Source organism: Sander lucioperca, chromosome 5 (assembly GCF_008315115.2).
Source record: "Sander lucioperca isolate FBNREF2018 chromosome 5, SLUC_FBN_1.2, whole genome shotgun sequence".
Classification (NCBI taxonomy): Eukaryota; Metazoa; Chordata; class Actinopteri; order Perciformes; family Percidae; genus Sander; species Sander lucioperca.
The window spans coordinates 26,020,650-26,043,560 of record NC_050177.1 but is presented as its reverse complement, the minus strand read 5'-3'; the positions used below and the strand labels follow the sequence as shown (position 1 = coordinate 26,043,560).

General features: G+C 39.3%; 1 long non-coding RNA gene across 1 annotated transcript; it reads left to right on the top strand.

The window, feature by feature from the left end:
* Positions 1-6,473: 6,473 nt before the first annotated feature.
* Positions 6,474-22,215, top strand: LOC116048276. Its single transcript, XR_004104597.2, has 3 exons — positions 6,474-6,633; positions 7,224-9,229; positions 18,019-22,215. It is a non-coding gene; the product is annotated as an uncharacterized LOC116048276 (long non-coding RNA).
* The last annotated feature ends 696 nt before the right edge of the window (positions 22,216-22,911 follow it).

Below are 22,911 nucleotides of genomic sequence, written 5' to 3'. Positions count from 1 at the left end.
ATTGTGCACATAATAAAATCTATTTGTATCTACATGATATGAAGACTGAACTTACTCCATTGCTCCACGCACATCTTTAAAGAGTTACTCTTTTTTATATAACACAGAAAAAAAGCAAGACACTTATCTGTGCAAATATGTGACGCACTGTCATTGTGTCTGAGACACTGTGTGGTGTCTGAGAGCATGTGAGCAGGAAGTCCTGCTGTGAAGTCTCTCCACTTCTCTAGTAAATAATAAAAATATACGGTACAAAGACATTAGTTTCAGGCTATATCAAAGATGAACCCATTTTAAAATTGTGTATTAAAAATAAAAATGATTCTATTAACATTTTTTTTCCAGAAGTACACTGTAAACAAATTGAGTGTGTTTTTTGAATTGCTTCTGCTTCTTTAAGAGCAGAGGGAGGCAGTCATGGATATAGTTGTATTGCCAGTGGAAGTCGTTAAGAGAACAGTGCATAAGACCCTCCATATGAGGGGTGACTGTTGAGTTGTTTTTTTTTAAATGTTTTAATCAGTTTGCACAATTTACACTATAAATAATAATTTATTATAAATAATAATAATGATTTAAGCTGTTTTTTTCATTGGCACTAGGTCCATCGCCTAATAAACTTCAGAACAAACAACCACTACAATCTGTGACTGAAACTACACTGCACAAAACACTTTACTACAGAACATCCTGCAGTCTCAAACATAAACACAAGGAGGAGCCATAACCCTGTGCAGTTTATTATTTACCCAGTCTAGTGGTCTGCTGTTGACCCAGATATATGGTGATGTAACAGTGATGAAAATTGCATTGCACTGCATTTTTTAATTTTTGGACATGTTCCTTGATAGTTATATACCTATGTTATGATGATGATCCTTCTACATATCTCCTGTAAACTAGCTGTAAGTGTCTGCATGTATGTGTGTATGTATGCAGGATTCTCTTATTACAGTATTGGCTTTAGCTTGAGATACAGCATTTCTGTCAAAATTGGTATTGTATATTAGGAAGACAAATAAAGAGACATAAACTGATATATAAAAATGAGTGAAGAGGGAGAGAGGGAGCCATTAATAATACTAGGTATAAGAGCGACTATTTTCTTTACCAGCAAACAAACTGACAAGTAATTATATCCAATGGATCTACCGAAATATCCCCAAACAGGATCTAAACCGAAAGGAATGGATAGGATGTCCTATTGATCTACAGTAAAACACTACTGCTACAGGAATGAAAGGGATATTTTGAATATCACAGTCGGTGGAAATAAGCTTTGATTCTAGGCTACCAACAGAAAGTTGTTTCCTATATGTGATTACCTGATAAATTTTTTTTACAGTTATACTTCTTTTTGTTTTATTTCTAAAAGTAATATATCTTAGCTAGCTATTGTTATAAGTCCATTACATCCCAAAAGATTCTGAAACAGAATGGGATGGAAGAAAGAGGACAATGAGGGGGAGGGACTGAACCGGAAAAACTGAATTAAGCAGCCTGCGGTTTCACAGGGGTTTTGTAAAGTTGCACACAGACACAAAAACATGCAAGCATACACATGCATAAGGACGCGCACAGATACTTTTCCCCCCGGTGTCCCGTCTTTTGTTCCTAATTTAGCTCTCCCTCTCTCACACGGTCTCTTTATTTCTGTCTTAATCACTCTCCATCTCTCTTCTCCTTGTGCTACTCTGCTGTGTTCTTTAAAGTAGTACTCTTTACCAAAGCAGATTTGGGTTTTTTTAAATGAGGAAGGGGAGAGAGAAGAAATATACTGAAGAGATGAAGGAAAAGAGAGCAGCTAAGGTCTTATCAGGGTAATGACGCAGCAAAGTTTGGAATAAGAAAAAATATGTAGGTTCCAGCTGCTTTCCTGCCTATGTGTATGTGTCTGTCTGCTGCCAGACACGTGCATGTCAGTATTTTTCTCATTATCTATCTGTCTACCCTGTCTATTCTGTATATCAATCTATCTCTGCCTCTCTTTACAAGTAATGGATACAATTCACATCACATAAAATGAACTCCAGAGTTGCCACATCTCTAAAGTATTTAGTAGAATTAACCACTGCTTCAATTCTGCTCTGCCGTACCTTATCCAATATTTACAGTGCATACATTTGTTCATGAGGTTTCTTTTCACAGCCTGACATGTTGGAACAGTTATGCAAATAAACATGGCTTAAAGTCTGGGCACAAACATCCTAATGACATCAGTGTATCATGTCATCATAGATTATAAACACACTTCCTACTTTAGAACATCTCTACTTGCATAGAAAAATGTAAATCATCATTACATTAATCTTTTTGGAATGAAACACCGCTACACCACATGCCACACATCAATAACTCTGCTTTCATTGTTGACCTACACGCACTTTTGTGTTGGTTTTGTGTTAACTTTAGTTTAATAAATAATGTTTGTTTTAAGTTGTGCCATCCCAGTGTAATGGCAACCTTTGTGAAAGGCTACTTCTGCTTTTATTGCTGACATTGGTGATCCACCCCCTCATTGTTGTACACACCACACAAGAATCAAGCAGATTTTGGGCCTGATTCCCCCCTCCCGACAATGGTCAGCAAAGCCTAGATTTTGTTGATGATTCTCAAGATTATCTTGCCAGAATTTCCTGTTGTGTAAGGAATGCTAAGAGTGTTTTCTTACATCCCCCGATCTGCTCAGAAGCGTATCCTGGCCGCACTGATTTCAAATCGCAAATATTAAACTTGTTCAAAATTTATGATCTGACATCTTGTTGTGTGTGGAGAATGCTGAGGACAGCTGAGGACGCAGTCTAGTTTTGTTTTACCCGGGCCGGAATTCTGAGGGAGACCGGTGCTCATACCGCTGATCAGTGGATCACAAAGGGGAAGAGAGGGTGGAGGAAACGGGAATCACTAGCAAACTCTGTGCAAACAGAGCATTAGTTAACTCCATGGTTAGCTCACACTGATCAGGGCGACCTTGCTTCCGGGGAGAGCCATGCTTATCATTAACCGCCCCAACCGGCGTTATCAGGGGGTAACCTCTGTATGAGCACCAACCTCTCGCAGAAGCCTAGCCCGGGCAGCGCAGTTCTTCCATTGTCGCTATGTTTGTATACTCTAAAGTCAAGTTTAAACGCGCAAGATTTCCGGTTTTGAGATTTGGGACTGGATGTTTGTTAATGGTATCTGTTAGTGTGTGGTGTGCTGTTCTGGGCAAATTGTTCATATTCAAACACCATAGGAACAAAACGGTTATATGAGCATCACACCACCTGGCCCTTACCAACAATAATTTTCACTTCTATAGATGACACTTTGTAACCTGTGCACACAACTGATTATCAATTATTAATATTCAACCACTAACGTCTGTAGAACTTCAATTGCCAGGTGTCCAGAAATGCAACCATCAATGAATTCAAAGTTGCTCAATATCTGCTAAATCGGCAACTGATATCTAACAAGTTTACCATATCAACTTAAAAGGTGATATGTTATGTTCACAACTTGTTTCTGGTGCCCTTAAGTGACCACAACATCTGTAATTGCAGGTGTATCTAGTGTAGAAGACCAGTTACTCATTTAAGAGAATATGTTGAGCAGAAATTCAGATTCACATCTGCCGTTGGTTGGCTGAATTGCTGTTCATTGTAATGCTTTCAGGCAGATCTTGGATACAAGAGGTGGCGTTAAAACACACTTCTGGTTAGTCAGGCAGGCCTATAGTAGATTATAAACTGCAGCATAGTGAAGTCAGCAGTCAAGGAGAATTTCTGCCACAGATGAAGATGTATCCTCTGTCGCATGAGGAGGAGTCTTTAAAATGAAAAGTACAGCCATGTTGACTTGATGTGACATATTTCATTCTGTGTTCAGCCCCTGAATGGATGAATATTGCAACAGAGACTAGAGAGATGGAGGTTTTACTGCAAGGGACATGAGATGGAGATTGGACATTGTCATGACAGTTTATTCATCTGTGAAGACTAATCTTCTTGACAGTCAACTAACATATACAGAATGAACAGCCGGCTATCAAAGGGTGTTACCAGTGCTACATTGCTTATGCCTCTGTCACTCATCTTGCCACACAGGGTGTTTTTGTGTTAAAAAAAAGAACTGTTGTTGCTTCAGTCAACATTTCCAGAGGCAAAGAAAAATGAGGACTTGTCCAACCACTGAGCATGTTTGAAAGCACTGCCGAGATATGGCCCACTTCCTGTTCACGTCTTCATTGCAAACTTTGTCACAGTCAAATGGTCAGCTACGCATGACATAAATGTTCCTGACAGAACTGTACAAATGTTGACACTGTTCACTCAATATATACAGTATATTCAGCTGTTTCACATTGTGACTCATGAGCGAGTCAACCATTATACATTATGCACACATTCTCAGTTGAAAGGTCATATGGCTTTAAATTAGTGGTTATTAGTCAGGATTGTGTTAGTCCTACATTGTATGTGGGTTTTAAAGGATGTTACATGACTGATGAAATAGGACAATGCCCAACATTTATTTCATTTTTAACCAGTTGGATTTTGAGATATGTATTGAACCAGTATCTTCTAAATGGAGTCAACTTAACTTAGTGGTGGCTAAAACGTGGCACATGAAAACCTCTGGGATAGTCAGACACTCTATTGAAAAGTAAAGCCTGGATCAGTTGCAATGCAGAGACATGGCTCACTTCCAGTTTCTCTGTCCTAGCTGCCAAATTCACTTGCATGTCATGAGCAAACAATTGGGAGTATCAATATCCTGCTTGCATCTAAAAGATGCTTCATATTGCATACGCTGAAAAATGAATCATATTTATAGATGATGCACAAAACATTAGATACACATAGTTTTTTTTGGATTAATCTTAACTACTACAGTATATTTGCTATGCCACAGATGGCTCTGAAAAATAGCTTTTTCATAGAGGTTGGTTTAAGGTTGACAATAAATCTTTGACTGATGGTGTCATGCGATAGCGTGTTTTATTGAGTCCAAAATGTGCATCCTTGGGTCTCTGACTGGTCTGTATTGATATGCCAGTTGTGTTTGTATGGGCTGCTAGACTCTAGATTGAAAACAAAAATAACATAAGAAACAAAGACTACAGATACACCTTCAGTGCTGTGCTTGGCCTCCTAAATAACATAGCCACATTTGTCTGCATCCCTGCTGTAGTTTAATTAGCACCTAGGAAAACAGACTAATGACATGGATCGAAATGCAAAGTAAAATTTGAAAATATATATTTTTTTATTAGATAGTACATTTAAATGTATCCGGAAGCAGTATGTCAGAGACAACTGGAATGGGCTGTTTATTACACCTCCTACACACACACACACACACACACACACACACTTCCCATCTTGCTGACAGGACAGATGGTGGCACTGGGTGATGCTAGAGGCCAAAAGGATAGCTCTAACCACACACACACACACACACACACACACACACACACACACACACACACACACACACACACACACACACACACACACAAACACACAAAAGATACATACATGTAGTTGCACAAATATGGGGCAACATACACATGAATAGACAGACACACACACACTGAAACACACTCTCTCTCTTTCTTTCCCTGGTCACACATTTGTTCAGTGACTCAGTCGCTGTTTGTCAAACAGAATTTCTATTTCAAATGAGAACGTTTTTACCCAGCATGTGCATTGTGTGTGTGTGTGTGTGTGTGTGTGTGTGTGTGTGTGTGTATGTATATGTGTATGTGTGTGTGAACATGCACTATATATTCTCTGTTCCAGTTTTCACATCGATTTGCAGCTGTTATCTCACAGTGCAAAAACTGCCTTTATTATCAATGCTTTCAGTGTGTTGTGTTTCAGTGCCAAGTGAATGTGTGTGTGTGTGTGTGTGTGTGTGTGTGTGTGTGTGTGTGTGTGTGTGTTGTGAATGTTGCTCAGGTATGCATGAATAATAAAAACCTCACTGTATGTTTATTTTTCAGCAGGATGTGTTGTTGTTTTTGTCAGCCAGATGGAGAGAGAGAGGCGGAGAGTGTTAGTGTATTTTCCACTTGTGCATGCATACTGTATGAGAAAATATGAATGTATTGTGTGTGTATTATTCATGTGGCATGGTTATGAATGGTGTTCACTTGTCCTGAGAGCTTTCCACTCCCAGAGCCTGGCCACTCTGTTCTCGAAGCTTCTCTTAGCAAGGGAGAGGTGAAAAAAGCAAGTGAGAGGACAGCGAAAGAGAGAGTAAGATGGAGAGGTTGTGATGAAATATGGCAGGGCAAGGGGTGGGGGGGGGGGGTAGAGGGAACAGAGGGTGGGATGAGGTCGTAGAGGAAGAAGAAGGAGAGGAGATGGAAGGAGAGAGTAGGAAAACGAGGCAGAGCAGAGGCAGAGAAGGACAAATATAGAGAGAACAGGAGCAGGGGAGGGGGGGTGAGGGAAGCCAAGTGGGAGAGACAGGGTGTGGAAGAGGAGGCAAGGAGGGAGGGAAGAGGGATGCTGCATTTTAGTGATAACACAGACTGAGACTGCAGGAGCAGACAGGGGGACGGAGAGAATCAATGAGAGAGGTAGAAATTAAGAGAGAGGAGCGGAGCATTGTCTGAGAGAGCATGACAGGATTCCCACACAGGTAAAATATCAAATAGCTTCAAACTATTTATGAAACATTTAAATTATATATTTTGAATACTAATAGTATTGACTGATTAGAGACTGGGAGAGGCCCTTTTCTTCTTTTCTTTCCATGACAGCTTTCCTGGATGTCATAGAAGAGCAGTCAACCTGTCAAAGCATTCATCCATTCATCCATAAATCCATGCACATGTCCATCTTTCTCCCCCTGTATCCATCTATCCCTCATTCCATCCATGCACTTCCATCCACTCACCCATGCATGCATTCCTTCCTTCCTTCCTTCCTTCCTTCCTTCCTTCCTTCCTTCCTGATTCTCCTCTCGCTTCAATCCATGTCCATTTTACAATAATCTCTTCATTCCACCCACACACACAAGCTTTTTTCTCCCCCTCTTCTTCATCCTCCTCCTCCTGCCCTGCCTCCTCCCTCTCTCTCCATATCTCCTCTGCTGTCACTTCAACAGATCCTGAGGGCATCTATTTTTTATTCTCCACATATCATTCTTCTCCAATCATTCTCTATCCCTTTCAGATAGTCTCTCTGTTGTGTTTGTTTTCAGGCAAGATTTTCCATTTCTTTTTCTAGACTGTGACAAACGTGTACTTGAAGAAGCAGCAGAAGGGGGAAAAAGGGAGCAAACTTGCATCAGTGACCACAGCAAGTGAAAAGACACCTCTGTTTCAGAAGAGGAGAGAAGAAACCACCTGTAATCATGCTGTCCTTCCATCTGTCTCAACAAGATGCAGATGTCTCTTTTCGTTGCCTGGGACAAAAGAGAAATGTTGAATGGATTCTAATGTGCTGTTAGAGACAGGAGTAAAAAAAAAAAAAAAAACTAGCAAGCTTCTGGGAGGAAAAGGGAGGAGAGAGCAGTATGAGTCAGAGCACAGCAGCTAGAATAGTATGTATTCGGCATGCAAGAGGAGGGAAATACAGAGGACTTGACCAGAATTGAGCAGTCATTAGACAGAAGGACAGGAGGAGACAGAAGCAGCCACACTGGCAGGAGGATGTAAGATATAGGCCAAGTGAATCAGCTTGCTAGAGGGAGACGAAGGCAAGTTTACAAAGTGAAGGTTTCTGAAGAGCGTTGGAGGGAAGGTTAATTGAAGGTTTGCTGCAGGGTGGAGAGTGGACAGAAAACAGTGAAGGACAGAAGGACAGGCTTAATGAAAAATAAAAGTCCTGAGTGACTGTGTCTTACTACAGGGAGGGGACATTACTGAGGTTTGCATATGGCAGGACAAGCTTCAAGAAGGTTGACAAATTGATAGAGAGAAAAGGTAAAAAAAAAAGAGAAGAACACACCAAAAACAGCAGAACACAGAGACGACGTGGCATGGAAACTTTAACTCTGATAGCAACACAGCAAGAGTTTCCCATTAAATATTGATGCTGACACCCCACTCTGGAAAGAACTCGCTCCTTGCACCACGGAGGGGGAAACAGAAGGAAAAAACACTTGCTTTTTTAATTCTAAGGGATTTTTACACCAGAATAGACAAGCTGTTAAGTGTGTCAGATGGCAGCTGAGTTGGGTTAAGTTCAAATGTTGCTACAAATTCAGACAAGACATACAGATCTTGGTCCAGCTGTGCACGATCTCTGGGAGAGTGGAATAACTACAGAGAGAGGAACTGGACCTTCATCTTGTGTGGGAACAACAAGGAAGAAGAAAATTAAAATTGGAGAGATCACTAAGACTACATCAGGACCAGAACAATTTCTTCTTTTCTATGAGAACATGAACCAGCTCTGGCTGATGAATACAGATCCATTTTGGATTGACATGCTGTACCTGCTTTGACAGTCACTCTGGGGCTACATCACTGCCAGATGAGAGAAGCCAAACACTGCTGAAGCATTCACAAATGTTTCCTATTTTTATTTTGTCCTGGACTGATTGAAACTGTTCCAACTGTCTCTGAAAATGACCTCATTACAGAGATTTGGCCAGTGGAGGATTACTGTCATGGCTTGAGGAAATATAAGTGTGGAAATGCTTTAATGTGCATCAACACACAGCATCCTTAATTGGAAGCAGAGTGTATACTTTGTTTTTGTCTCCATGACTGCATAAGGACAATCCTCCAACTTAATTTAACCAAGAAATTAAGATAGAGACTTCCTTCGGTCTGACCTGAATCACAGATTCCTCAAAACATCACAATAGTAACGCAGGAGGACACAACGCCACAGTCTCCATTCAGCTGCGGATATACCAGCTGCATTTTTATGTGTGTGGAGGGCTATAAGGACTGTCGAAAAACTCAGCTGTGTTTGTGTGTATGCTTGTGTGGGTGTGGAGGTGTATGTGAGCCCAGCTGTGTCTAAGTGTATTTTCAAAGCATCCCCCGGAGCTGTGTGAGTGTGTGTTGTGTGTGTGTGTGTGTGTTGCCTGGATTCTCCCCACCAGCGACAGAGCTGGACCTGAACAGCAGTGGTGAGAGGGGGGACAGGGAGGGGGAGGAGGAGGAGAAGAGAGAGGTGAAAGAAACCAACAGGGCGGAGGAGAAGAAAAAACTGACAACATGCTCGGATAAAGACAAAAAAGAAGGGAGTTTTTGGCAGCCCCCCTGGTGCAATGTGTGGTGAGTACACGTTACATGTATGGTACGCCGTCATGGCTGCCATGTGTGTCAGTGTCTGTGCTTATGTGTGAGTGCATGTACACTGTTTGTCTATCCAACAATGGGCATCATATTCCCTCAGGAGGTTGGCTAAGTTTTTGGATGCAGGTCATGTGATCTGACATGATATGATGCACAGAGGTTCACGTGACATTCAGCCTGGCACCTGAATGAAAACTGAACCAACCCTATAAACCAGTGTTGTTTGAACTTTTTTGTGCCACAGCGCACTTTCGACACTGAAAAATTATCATGGCACACCAGCATCCCAAATACTACAAAATGAAACATTAGCTTATCACAGTATGTAATATTATAAGGACGTATAGTGATACTCACTCTAGCATCAGGTCGGCCGTATTAATGTCTCTGCCACAGTGTGTGTTTTTTTTTTTTTTACTTGGCCACATGTTCAGCTACTAGGTAGCATGCTTCGACAGCTTTGTTGTCTTCCTCATCAAAGTCGCCAGTTTCTCTGTATGATTACGCAAACAAACAACTCTGTGTTCTTGTTTTAGAGTGATAGGTGTTTCATTAATGGCGTAAATTAGCGTTAGAGCTTGCTAGGGACCATAGCACTGTTGGATAGTTTTTCCCCACATACTAAGCACAATGGAGTTGGTGTAGCAGGATCCCCAGTGAAAGAAACTCTACGACAGATAAGTGTCACTGTATTGCCTTGAGCTCACCGTTTTTTCTTTCTTTTGATGCCCACTTTTAATGGGCTCTTCATCAGTGTTAGGTCTGGAAGGACTTTGATCAGTATCACGTCAAGGGTCTGTATTTTTCCTCTTTAAATATTTATCCATCTTTGTTGTTAGCATCGTCACTTGCATCTACCTGCATCTCTAACTCTATCTACTGAAATCATTAAGGTCATCACTAATCCTGCTAGCTACCACTACCTACAGGCATGGAAGAGTATTTAATTAAACGTCGACTTTGCCTACCACCACTAGTGCAACCATAGACGCTCAACAAGAGCTCAACTCAATTATTTGGCACAACTTAAGATACATTTTCTGGACCAATTAGGTCAAATTAACACCTGAGAATCTCTCATCGCGGCATAGTGGTTGAAAAACAAAGCCATATAGCATGATAAACCATACAGGACGTCTACAGTATTAATGTCAGAGGATATTTCACTCCCATTTGTTATGGTATGGTGGAATGGTATGTTATACTGTAGCCATACATGCAGTAATGAATAATATATATCTGCAGTATGACTGTCCCCATATAGAGTACAGACACAAATGTTGTTAAATTCTAATTAAGGAACTCTTTGTAGTCATGTACCAACATGAACTGATAATCGTTAAATCATCCTATGTGTGAACATTAACTTTCTCCCAACACCAAAAACTACAAAAGATTTATGATTCCATGAGATGTGAAGTCTGATGCTGAAATCAGAGGTGATATATGGGCACCGTGTCCTCTTAATATACTCATTATTGCCTCTGGATGATAGGGAGGATGGGTTTTTCTTGTTGTGAATTCATTGTTAGGCAGAATGTGCTTGGTGCCTGTGGTCGTGTGAGAAATGTGCTTGATATCATAGCAGCGAATGCATCACATAGGGAAATGCTGTGACTTTCTCGCTGTTTTGCAAGAGTTTTACAGATGATAACCTCTCAAAGCTTCATGGATCGATCTAGTTGAACACTTATCTAAAAAAGTATTTAGTGTTAAAAATGTCATCTATATTATTTAGATTTTCTTATCTGTGTTTCTAGAATCAGCTAGCTACAACTAAGCAAACAGAACCAAACACATACTTTCTCTCACAATTTCTCCTTCACACTGACGCACTATCACTCTTTTCTTACTGTCACAAATACAGCACATATATGGTGTCACACTGTCTTACAGTAAACACACTCATCCTCTCTTTCCCTCTCTAGTTTTTCCTCACACATACATACACACACTATAAAAACACACATGTACAAACTCAGAAGAAGCAGGGCTGTGTCTGAGGAGAAGTGACAGTCGCTTCATGGCCGCTGGCGTCGTATTCTAGCAGCACTGGCCAGCCGAGCTCGTAATGAGGCCGGGGAACGCTTTAGTGTCATAGGGATCTGGTTCCCACACAATCACTCTGTGCATCAGCTCAGTGCATGTGTGCATGCGTGCATGCGTGTGTGCGTGAAAGAGATATAGCTAGAGACAGAAACAAGAGACTTTGTGAATGTATCTAAAGCATGTATGTTTTTTTCATGTAGGCTTCATAAAATAACATTACAATCCGTAAACAGCTGCCTCATTGCTCACCATGCAAAGATATGTCTTTTGGCAACAAACAGCTGATCTTTACAGCTCAGTTTTGGCCCACACAAGGTCTCTTCTTGTGCATATGTATGTGTGTGTCATTGATCTCTGCTGAACGGAGATGTCTGTATTGTAGCAACCACAAAAGCTTTAAGATCAGTGATTGAGACTTTCTGTGGAGTCAATAACACTACCAATCAGTACCTGCAAATCCTTCATTACCTGATCACTATTGGATAGTCAAGGCACAGTGCATCACATACATTATTAGTATTTTGTCTTGCTTACCAATAATCAAATATCTTGGAGCTTGATTAGAGTTAAAAAACGTAAAATGTCCTCATCATGAGATGTCAATGTCAAGATCATACAATGAGATGAAGTTAAAATCCCACAAACATCCACGTTACACTTAGTACTCTTGACATTAGGCTCTCAAATCATTCAAATCAGAGAACCAAGGTTTTAGCTACAATGATTTCAATAATATTTTGGAGGCATTTTGCTGTTATTATTGAGCTGAAAGGAAATGAAAGGAGAGAGGTGGGGGATGACATGCAACACAGCTGGACTCAAACCTAGTATATTGCGCTTTTATGGTCAGCATCTTAAACCCCCCCCCCAGGACGCTCAAAGACAGATTACTTTGCAATGAATGGCAGATTGGGAAATGGCAGAAAAACAGCTGAGTTTGGGTGAAGCGTGAAGGATATCAATCTGTGCAATGCTGTGTGGGTTATATATATACTTTTGTCTTAAATATTAAAGCAATTTATTTCTAAATAAAAAATTCTAAAATAATTCATCTAGCTGGTGGTCATGTAAAAAGTGAAATAGTAGATAGATAGATAGATAGATAGATAGATAGATAGATAGATAGATAGATACTTTATTGATCCCCAAGGGGAAATTCAAGAGTGTATGTGTTAAAAAGACAACCTGAAAAAAGCAGATATTTATAGGTGGCATTTGTGCTGGTGATAGACCACAGACCAGATCTTTCTGCAATGATACATTGTTTATACCCTATAACTGTACTTACATAATCACACAAGTGACAATGAATAAAAATGAGTGGAGATATACAGATACTGCAAATGAAAGATTACAGTTTATCATATTACTAAAAGGAAATGTGGGGAAAGGTTGAGCAATAAAACATTCATCCATTCAAACCAACAGCTGCCTGCCATGTGGCACAGGTGACGTGCTGGTAGCTGTGGGAAACTAAATTAAATCGGGTGTTATCAAAACTACTATCAACCCTGCTATGATTATGACTATGATTGCTGGGTAGATAAAGCAGTGAGTTGATCCTATGTGATTTAATCTTTTCATACATAGAAATGTAACAGTGTATTTAAACAATCGACCATGTTTGAGTGGTCTGATTTTAATTCCATGTTAAATCATTCCACAATAATTAAAGATAAAAGTCCTAGACACTAAAATCATTAGTATCCAATATGAATATACACCTAAAACGATTAAGTAGACCAAACTCTTTATGGAACTTAGTTGCTCATTAACAGCATTGGAGTCAGTGCCAGTCAGTAGCTAAAAACTGTGAGGACATTCAGTACTGGATCTACTCTACTCACACTGCAATAGTGGGTAAACTAGGTTCACGCATGTGTATATGTAGTGTTTTATACTGTATATTCGCTCTTGTCAGAAAAAAGAGCGTGCAAAAGCTTGAGGATGTAGAGAAAAACGTGAGATGAGAGCATGTGCATGATGAATGTAAATATGTAATAATCCTCGATTACAAAATTAATGAAGCCTGTATGCAGATTAAAAATACAAATTAGAGTACACCTGAGATGAAATATGTGTGTGTGTGTGTGTGTGTGTGTGTGTGTGTGTGTGTGTGTGTGTGTGTGTGTGTGTGTGTGTGTGTGTGTGTAATGCACATTACAAGATGTGGAGACAATCTAGTCTACCTTTTGCTAATGTTTCAGACAAAGATCAGAACAAGACCGTTAAAGCATCTCAAAGGGAAAGGTTGCTGCTATTTGAGACTTCACGAATTACCCAAACACACACACGCATGCACGCACTTCCTCATCCATATTTTCTTCCATCCTCTATCTCCAACAATCTCATTCCTTTTTCAGTGTCCTTTCATTCTTCAATCTCTTATTTACCTCTATAGTTCTCTTCTCTCTAGACTGTATCTCTTACTAATATGTGTAATGGGACAAAGCATTTTTAAGCTGCTGGTTTGGATGCTAATGTGAGATGGGGCAAAAGAGTGCAGCATGTTGGCAGGTCTGCCTCTATTTATGTCAAATTATGTAAGTGAGCATATTTGTCTGGCTGCCTATTACTCAGTTAGTCTGTTTGTCTTTCTCTTTCGCTCTCTCCTGTACAGTGTTTTACTGTCTGTCTCTCTGCTCATCCTCAATCGGTCTTATTATAAATTTGAGCTCATCTGTCTTTCTATTTATCTATCTAAACACACAGCTGGCTATTTAGACCATACTTAAAAATATGGAGGCTTGTGTAAACACAACTGGAGCTGTAATTAAGTTACGTAAAATGTCTCATCATGGATACAGGAAAACACATTTTATCAGTCCTTTAAATTCCAAACAGTCCCACAAATCTGCAATCCTGCGATTTAACCAATCCCCACATTATTTGTAGAAGATTGCAATTTTGTCCAAAATAAATCATTTTCCTCCTGAAATAATGCAATTCCAATTCCCTGGTGATGAGCCTACGTCAGATAAAATCAAACGCCATCCTCAACAGACCTTCTTCCCCTGATAGGCTTCTTAAGCAGTGCTTACAACCACCCATTAACCTCTAAAAAGCTCCATCCATTGAAATCGTACTAATAAAACCTTAAAATTAAACATGTTGTTTGTGAAGCTTGTTGAGAACATTACACAGCCTCAGAGGAGGCACTACATGTGTAATGAAGGGCAAATAGTCCTTCAAGAACATTAAACCTCCTGGTTATGTCTGCAGTGCTTGTCGGCTATTTTAGGAACAAACAAAACTGCTAACATTTACAAAAATGAAACTTTCTGAAGCAAAACTTGTATTTTACTTAATTAGTGACTTCTTTCAGTAAATCAATTTTTTTTCTGTGTGTAATGTCACAGGCTCTTATTTCCATTCTAGATGTTTCCATGAGATTACACCGGTAGAGAATGTAACCCCTCAGACTCCCAGAGTAATGCACACTGCACTGCAGTTGGACCATCCGTAGGGAATTCATATCACACCCTATATAAATTAATTTGACAGCGAGAGCAGAGCAGCTATCTGCACCAATTATGATGAATATTATGCAAGAATTTCATGGGGCAGACCACCTAGCATTGCTCATTCAGTGGGAAAGCCGTTGGTGAATTCCCCTCTGTACTACTGTATGATACTGTGTCCTTGTGGTCTGGTTCAAAACAAATTTAGAATAATATTTGCCATGTGCAGCTTTAATTACACATTGTATTGAAATGGTGCCTTGTTTGCATGAAAATTATATGAATACATTAGTGAATTCAGAGTTAGGAACACAGCTTTATTGTTTTAGTTAGTTAGTTATAGTCAAAATCTGAATTCTGAATAAAAGCTTTCTGTACAGGGAGAAACTTTTAACTAACCCCTTAGACTGAAATGGGCAAACATGAGATTTAATTTGTCAAAAATGCAACTAACCGGGATTTATGGGAAAAACCTTCAAATTGACAAAATTATGTTTAAATGTTTTTATCACTAATAAAGGGTAAAAAAATACTCTATAAATTATCGCAAGCAATAGGCAATTTGTGATGTTTAACAGGGGGGACGGACCCAATTTGTTTCGTTCACCCACGACTAGTGAAGACAAAACTGGTCAGCACTCAGAATTACATATCTGTCTGCTATTTCAGCACCATGGACAGCGCCATAGATTTATCAAAACACAGCACAGTACTAACATTTAAGAGCCATGGTCGGGAACATAGATTCTAACTTGCACGAACCTCAGTCAGATAAAGGATCAATGAGTCAGGCAGACTAGACTAACATATTAAACTAAACAACCCCTCTGCTCTTGTACTCTCTCTGCTATAGGGGATGCATTTTGGTCATTTAGCTATAAATTCGTCTACAGACCACAAGACAATCAAATCCAATTCCTCCTGCTCTTTTGTGACAGTAATGTGGTGGAATAGTAAAGGTTTAAATAGCTGAAATAAAATTGATGTATTCAAAAATAATTTCAATGACTAAATGCTTGAGCTGCTGCGGTTCATTAGGATATGTGTTCTTGAACAGAGGGAAGGAGGGAGGAAAAGAAAGAGAGTGTTGGAATAACTGAATGTGGGGAGTTGCTTAGTCTAATGTGTGAGCTTGTGACTGGATGGTAGAAAAGTGCAGTTGAATGGCATAATACTGTCAATGTTTTCTTTTTTCAAGCATATGTACAGTATGTATACACATTTACAATGTACAAATACACATATGCTGTAACAAATATAAATGCCCTCAGAAGATCAGATGAGGATACAACACAATTAGGAGTAGAGATTCTTAATCCATTATTTGTACACATTGTTGCATGCAAAGTAATGGTATCCCAATGCTACAAAAAGTACTAAACCATAATACAATATTTGCAAATCAAATGTAAAAAGAATACAACATAGTATCATATATCAAAACGTGTAGTAAAAGACAACACATTTCAGAAGGACATGCTTAAAAAGCCCATAGTCCACATCTGACAAATACAAAACTGTACAATGTAAGATCATGCTGCAATACACATAAAGTATTTGACAGCTTATTTTCTAGACTGCCTTGTGCTTTTGGTCAACTTACAGTACAGAACACAATATAGCTTGTTTAGACTGACCTTAAGTGGACCCTTAAATGGTGAATACTGGATACACGCTAACATGTGGCCAGCCGTTTTCTCCCACAGCGCCAGGAAGTGAAGGTATAACCACAGTTTTTGCAGTGTACAGTTTGGTTTATCTTTAATACTGTATTTATCATACCTTTCATTGCAACAACACTGTCTGTTGTAGTCAACATTTCTGGTGTTTTCTATTTTCTCTATTGTACTTTACTTTGTTTTTTTCTTTTCATCTCTTCTATCTGGGGGCTTTATGGCCCTGAGTTTGAGGTGTGTCATGCATTCCCTCTAATTGGGTTGGAAATAATCATGTTACACTGTTGAATGGCTAAGCTGCATCAAAAGATAGTGCTATGTCCCCGTCCTTACTTATGTGCACACATTCACACATACACACATACACACATATATATATATATATGTATATATATTTGTCTGTGCTTTTATTGAAGCAATGTGAATTATTGACAACATTTACCAATGTTACTGACTGGTGGACCTAAGTGTGAACAGCTCAGTGTAGTGGGGATCTCACATAAAGCCCGGAAGTCATTCTCTTGTAGCGCACACACACACACACACACACACACACACACACACACACACACACACAGATATGAATAAACACACTTGGGTGTCCTCATCCTAACCTCCCTTTCTCTCTGCATTCCCAAACTGTCTGAGAGGACTGCAGATCATTTTCTCATCAGCATCCAACCTCAATCATTTTTTACTGATACCACTGATCCCACATCAGCACTCTTAGTGACAGAGGAAAGAAAAAGAGAAGCAGGAAAAATGGGGGCCTAAAGTCTATAAGGAATGCTAACACCAGCTTAAATTTATTGTTCATATGATATATTTTGATCAAAATGTATCAAAGTTCTAATAGTTAAGAAAAGGAGGGAGAGAAGAAGTGATAGGTAAAAGTTGAGGATGGTGGGAGAAATATTTGAGGAAGAGAAGAGGTGACTGAAGAAGGAACCTGAGGTTAATGTGATGAAGGTGTGCAATTACTTGATAGCACTACAGGCAGTTGGCACTGTCTTGGATGTTGTCTTGCAGTCAATGGGAATGTGAAAGAAGTGAGAAAAGACTAAGGAAGAGAAACAGGTAGTGAGAAGAGGGGAGATGTGAGGACAAGAGCAGTAGGAGAAGTGAAAGAAAGAGTAGAAAGGAGGAAAAGAATGAAGAAAACAAGATGCATGCCAAGAAGAGGGTAAAGAGGACAAAAAGAACTGGAAGAATGAGACAAATGGAAGACACTTCTACTATTGGTGCAGATGTGGAGCAGAACAACGTCAAAATCTCATTTCATTCTCCACTGACTTAAACCCTTTATTTATTAATATTCAATACCCAAATGCATGCAGGGAAATGTTTGTGACTAAAAAGATGTGTGTGTGTGTGTGTGTGTGTGTGTGTGTGTGTGTGTGTGTGTGTGTGTGTGTGTGTGTGTGTGTGTGTGTGTGTGTGTGTGTGTGTGTGTGCGTGTGTTTGGGAAAGAGAGGGACAAATTTTAGCTACTCTGTTCAAATCAGTAACTTGTTTCTTTCTCTTCTGCCTCCTATTTCCATTTGTCTTTCGCCTCTGCCCCCATCACTTTCTCCATATCCAGGCGTGGCACCCTGTGGGGGTGGGGTTCTGTGATGGTAACCATGGTCCCCGGCAGCCGCTATGTCTGCAGCGCTCACGCTAGAGAGGAAGACACCACGAACGACCGCGAGGAGCGAATTTTAGCCGTGCTGGGCATCATCGGTACCATCCTCAATCTTTTAGTGGTCATATTTGTCTACATCTACACCTCCGTCACCTAAGGTTTTCGGCAAGAATTTGAACGAGAGACGTTGGCACTGTCCCTAACCTTTCTCCGCACTGCTACCCTCCTCCTCTTTAAGTATTTATATACCTAAGAGGGTTTGAGTATTCAGATTGAGCGTTAAGATGTGAAGATCCTTGGAAGTGTGTTCAGCTGGATAGTAGCCATATTTATCTACACCTGCATCACTGCTTATCCCTTAAGACAGCTTTGCTCTGTTAGCTAAAAACGACTGCCAATCACAGGGAAGAAGTTGCAGGTGGAATCATCTGCACTTTCCTCCAATTAATGAAACTGCGTCTTCAAGACAATTCCACACAACCACACGTCACATGACAGTATGTCCAGTCTAGTAATGGGTATCTGTATTCATATGACTGGGGCAAAGCATTTCTGTGACTGCTCAGACAAGTGTTGTTGATCTAATGGTGGTCCTATTTGACTGTGTTACATCTTCCTCTTTGTCACATAACATGTAAAGTGTGTCTTTAAACAATCAAACACCTTTGTGACATTTAAGATATCACTGCCAGTTCATTTTATCTAAATGGTTTGACAACGAAGGCCCCTTTGAGTTAACTTGACCAAACTATTGGATAGGGAAAGATGTGGTACGCCATTAAAACTATTAAAAGCGACCACCATTGCCAAGTGAATTATTAACGGACTAATATTAACTATTCTACTTGAATAGAACATTTATACAAATATACAGATTATTACTCACACCCATTGCTAAATACTAGTTTATGTAGTTAGTAGAGAGACTGAAAAAGATTTACATGGACCTAACGTGTCCACACCTGAGCACACCAGAGGAGAGATTCCTGGCTGTGCTGGGAGTCATCGGCATCATACTCAACCTCCTGCTGCTCGTCTTTGTCTATATATACACCTCCATCTGATATATTTGCCTGAACACAGTATCAGCTATTAGATTATCCTGCCACACCTAACATCACCTGTACCTTAGACTGTTCTTCAACCACACCTGTATATATTGTACCTAAGTACAATATGGTACAAAGCCGATTTGGGGATTATATGATATTCTAGGCAGCTTTACGTGCCTATTAATATAGTGATACTCCAATAATAGTGGCAACATGCACATGAACAGAAGGTGATGAGAGAATTGAGAGGCCAAAGCAGTGCCACTGACTGCCACAAGAATTTGCGGGTTTTTTTTGTATTTGTGTTTTACAGTTGGTGTTTTTGTAGATACAGTGCTCTTTCACATATGTGCGCGATGAGATGTTTACTCAAGGTTGTATTATTACCTTCATCATGATTTGACCAAAATACCTGACGTAAAGACTGCCATTTCTTACTGTAAATCTGTTTGTTCTACATGTTTATTGATGGTGAAAACACTCATGGAACTGAATGGTGTTGATGTTTCAGTCTGTGCAGCGGCTCTGCACACCATCAAAGATCCCTCTGTGGAAGGTCGGTACAGCGGGACAATGGTCTATTTTCTGGTGCCATGTGTGATTCTGATCTGTGATTGGATCTGTAAGCCACGTGCAGCGCAGCATCGGAGAGGGCAAAGCGTGGAACTGAGACAATGTTGCACAAATCAAGACAGTGGCCTGTTGCGGTGCAACACAAAGGACTGCAACAGTAAAGAAAGAATCAGGTTGAACCAGTGTGGATTGTCTGAAAAAAGAGGATATAAAACTTCTGTACAAGGCTTCACCATCTGTCTCAAAACTCATTTAAGCACAAAAACTTCCCAGGGATTGGGTTACAACATTTCCTCTAAAGCTGCATGTCACTCTGGATATGATTTTAGGTCTAAGCACTGTGCCTCTGACGGAGGAGCAAATCTGAATGCAGCTGAAATGCGAACAGAGAGGACTGGCCTGAATCTACACTTCATCCTTGTTATTCTCTTTTCCACCAACAAGCTAACACCAGAGAAGACATAGTACTGAGAGGACCCGCATGTGTCTCTGCTGTCTTTTCCCACAGCACAAAATCATGGATATATACACAGGCACAGACTTAATTTCATTCATCATCAGTCAGATGTTCTGAGAGTGAAGACACATCCCCAGACCAAAGGACTCCAGAAACAGAACAACCAGCAACTTCAACTCACTTTACAATTTCACAAGTTGGCTTGTAAGAATAAGTACTGAGATTTTGATAATCATATAAGATTCCTTCTTACATAGCATATGTATGCTCTTAGTGTTAGCATCTGTTTATCATGAAGTGTTTTGTTTGGACAGGTTTGCAAGCAAAGTCAAAAGCAACAATGTTTGGTATGAAGCTCAACAAATATCTATGGTTCTGGTGATTACATTTTTATGAAGTGTAGAATAGTACAGATAAGTATTTCCATGGTCATGGCTACAGAACAGCTGGATGAACAAGTGACAGCAATTTTCCTGCATGAGTAATTAGCTTTTACTAAGAACTATTAGTTGCTTTGTTGAGTTTTAAAACAGCAAAGAGGAAAAATCAAAAGGGTACATATTTTAATTACCTGTATAAGGACTCTCTCTTTCTCACCATCTCACACACTTGTACTTGTTTACGTGGGGACCCTTATTGACAAATTGCATTAGCAACCTTAACCTTAACACAACATGCTTCATCCCAAAACTGTACAGTATGTAACATTAACCTGAACCTAATTCTGGAAATCCAAAAAAATATATATATTTCTATTGATTATGTTAACATTGTACTCACCAAAGTAATTGTTAAGATCTGGGGACTCGGTGGCATTACCAAAAATAGATATTGAACAAAGCAAAATACACAAGGTTAAGTCAAACTTATTTGGAAGAGAAAATGAAGGCAAACTTTCAACATTAATACCCAAGCTGTCTGTTTAGCTGACAACTTCCTGGTTCAACTTTGACCTACCATATTTGCTGTAGTTATGCACACTCAAGATTTTCCTATGCGGTGAGAGATTATTAGCAACATTACGGGTTTACTCACTTTTTATTCCATCTTCAAATTAAGATAATCTGGCAAAAACATTAGCTTGTTTACAGCCTGTATGGTTATCTGACCGCTACTGTTTGCTGCCCCTTGAACTTAGTTTTAGCTTTGCCACATTCTGAGATCTTAACAATTAGTTCAGAGTACTTAAACTAAAAAAATAAAACCCAAATTGTAATAAACCATTATTTTTTATTTATTCAACCCTAAAACTTTAAACCTTGAATATTTGAAGTGAGAACCAGCCAAAATATTCCAAAACATTCTCACTCTCAATACCTAGACTCAAACTGGTCCTCACTCACACACACACACACACACACACACACACACACACACACACACACACACACACACACACACACACACACACACACACACATAAACACTTGCTACTTGCATCTCTCTTCATGAGTTTAATTTTACACCGTCTTTCAGCACACATCAGGAGCGCACGCTGAGATCAGTGTGACTTGCACATTTATTTCCTGTCACATCCAATAAGTGTACAGTGGAGTTTGTTGAGCTAAATCCATTTTGGGAGTGCACCAAAGCCCAGAGTAAGCCACATTTAGTTTGCCAGACGTATGCTGTCAGACTGTAACAGTCAAACCCACAGCTGTGCCGAAACTATAAAAAAAAAAAAATTAAAAAAAAGTTTGCGTTGCCTTTTCGCTAGTGTTTATTCACTTTTTAACAAGACACACTTTAATAAATGATTTAGTAAGTATTAAGTAATGTCTTCATTTAAGTTTAATAAATCCTTTACTATCATTTACTAATGCAATATGTCTTACTACAAAATGAGAATCCCATGAACATTTATTTAATGATTACTAACATTACCAACTATATTAACAACAAATAGAAAGAATAAACACCAGCTAACATTCCTCATGAAAGTTTTTTAATTCATCAATAACACAATAGTAAATTATTTATCAACCATTACTAACAGAATTGGTGTTTATAATCCCTTTTACAGGGTGCTATGTAAAGTGGTACCAATTTTAAAAAGGCCGGCAGTAAAACTTTCTAAAATATGTGAAGAATAAAACAAATAAATATATTTTAAAAACTATGAGGCAGACTGAACCATCTTATACAACCAAGGTTATATATTGAGCCTTTAGTATATATAGTAAATTACATTTGCAAAATAATAATAATAATATATATATATATAATAATCTTTGCAGATTTATAGTCTTTATTATAGTTTTCTGCCTTGGTTAGGGAGGAACCTCCATCATGTCAGCAGTCAACAGCATGGACTGATATTAGATAAACGTCTAGGATTTGTCTACAGTAGCTTTTGATGAGTCGACCTAACTCCATGGCTACAATACATGTTATTGTGTGTTCTGCATGCAGTTCAAGTTTTCGGTTGAGACCAGTTTTAACAGACTCACTGCCAAGCAGGCCAATGAGAGGAGAGAGAGCCTAAAGGGTGAGTGCTGGCCATCTGCTGTCCCAGTAGACATTCAGCCACCTCCTCAAAATTCACACACACACACACACACACACACACACACACACACACACACACAGACACACATACACAGCCTAGACTTATTTTTAACAATACAAATGTCTCACTTATACATTACAGTAAAAAACAAAACTCTTTTACATTGTTTATGATTTATTTGATGCCTGTTTATAGTATTTTCTGTTATAATTTGACAAGGTAAGGAGGCGAACATGTGCAAACACATTATGTTATGGAAA